The following is a 2,411-nucleotide window of genomic DNA, read 5'->3' as shown; positions in this document are numbered from 1 at the left end:
AAGTTATATATATATGAGCTTCGCTAATATATTTTGTGTAAGCGGCCTAGGTAAGGAAAACCTCACTTACTTTCATTGGTCGCTTAAAACACATCTGTATAAATATATCGACTTTATTAGCCCAAATATAATAAAGTTCAACTAACAAAATTTTAGTTGCTTTATTTGTACATTATTGTAATATTTCATTTACATTTTTCTCTTTGTAAATAATACTACCGTACAAGCAACAATTTAAATAATGAAAGTGAACAAGTTATATATATATGGACTTCGCTAATATATTTTGTGTAAGCGGCCTAGGTAAGGAAAACCTCACTTACTTTCATTGGTCGCTTAAAACACATCTGTATAAATATATCGACTTTATTAGCCCAAATATAATAAAGTTCAACTAACAAAATTTTAGTTGCTTTATTTGTACATTATTGTAATATTTCATTTACATTTTTCTCTTTGTAAATAATACTACCGTACAAGCAACAATTTAAATAATGAAAGTGAACAAGTTATATATATATGAACTTCGCTAATATATTTTGTGTAAGCGGCCTAGGTAAGGAAAACCTCACTTACTTTCATTGGTCGCTTAAAACACATCTGTATAAATATATCGACTTTATTAGCCCAAATATAATAAAGTTCAACTAACAAAATTTTAGTTGCTTTATTTGTACATTATTGTAATATTTCATTTACATTTTTCTCTTTGTAAATAATACTACCGTACAAGCAACGATTTAAATAATGAAAGTGAACAAGTTATATATATATGAGCTTCGCTAATATATTTTGTGTAAGCGGCCTAGGTAAGGAAAACCTCACTTACTTTCATTGGTCGCTTAAAACACATCTGTATAAATATATCGACTTTATTAGCCCAAATATAATAAAGTTCAGCTAACAAAATTTTTGTTGCTTCATTTGTACTTTATTGTAGTATTTAATTTTACAATTATTTATTGAATAAAGAATTTTCGTTCTCTTGTATATTTAAGAACGATATTTATTCATTTTGGTATTTCAGTAATAAAATTATTTTTATATACCATACATTTACTTAAATTTCCATTACATGAAACATATACATTTATTATATAATGTATATTTTTTCTATGATATGAAATTAAAAATTTCATTTATATCGAATTTATATTAATAAAATATTTTAAAAAGCATCTGCTTGCTTCTTGATGATGAGTAAAGTTAACATACAAGTTTTTTTAGAAACACATTGAAGTCAAAATTTTCATACATGTTATTTTTTATATGTGCGCGGCCGCAACACATTTTAACAGTATTTTGAAAATTTTAAAACTTTCATATATGTACTACTTAGTACTTGTATGAGAAACTTTCTCATACTAAAATTTGACAGTTAGTTTAGAATATGAAAACCATTATATGATCAACATCTTCTAATTTAACTAACAGTCTTACTAGGAATTATATCAAATATCAACACTTTGATGTATTAATATTTGATTTAATAAGCTTAAATTTGCTTATTTTTACTTAGTTTTGCTTAGCTAAAACTAATTTTCATACATTTTTATATGTGCGCGGCCTCAGTGCAAATTTACATACTTGCACTTCATTGGTCGCAACACATTTTAAAAGTAAGATAACGAGGCATTTGGCGATCTTAAGAGAGTCATAGTTACTCCCGCCACCGTTTGTTTACCCGCACTTACTTTAATTTCTTCACTTTTTCATTTCTTCTAGAAAACTTTCATACAAGCTATCATTTTTATAGAGTACTTGTTGCCGCAGCTCTAACAAGCGCCTCTAAAATTTGACTGTTAGTTTAGAATATGAAAACCAATATATGATCAACATTTTCTAATTTAACTAACAGTCTTACTAGGAATTATATCAAATATCAACACTTGATGTATTAATATTTAATTTAATAAGCTTAAATTTGCTTATTTTTACTTAGTTTTGCTTAGCTAAAACTAATTTTCATACATTTTTATATGTGTGCGGCCTCAGTGCAATGTTACCTCCTTGCACTTCATTGGTCGCAACACATTTTTCGTATGAGAAATTTTCTCATACTAATATTTGACTGTTAGTTTAGAATATGAAAACCATTATATGATCAACATCTTCTAATTTAACTAACAGTCTTACTAGGAATTATATCAAATATCAACACTTTGATGTATTAATATTTGATTTAATAAGCTTAAATTTGCTTACTTTTACTTAGTTTTGCTTAGCTAAAACTAATTTTCATACATTTTTATATGTGCGCGGCCTCAGTGCAATGTTACCTACTTGCACTTCATTGGTCGCAACACATTTTAAAAGTAAGATGACGAGGCATTTGGCGATCTTAAGAGAGTCATAGTTACTCCCGCCACCGTTTGTTTACCCGCACCTACTTTAATTTCTTCACTTTTTCA

This window comes from Eurosta solidaginis, chromosome X, assembly GCF_040869045.1.
Source record: "Eurosta solidaginis isolate ZX-2024a chromosome X, ASM4086904v1, whole genome shotgun sequence".
In the NCBI taxonomy this organism is placed as follows: Eukaryota; Metazoa; Arthropoda; class Insecta; order Diptera; family Tephritidae; genus Eurosta; species Eurosta solidaginis.
The sequence above is the reverse complement of the archived record's forward strand: the minus strand, read 5'-3'. Positions refer to the sequence as shown.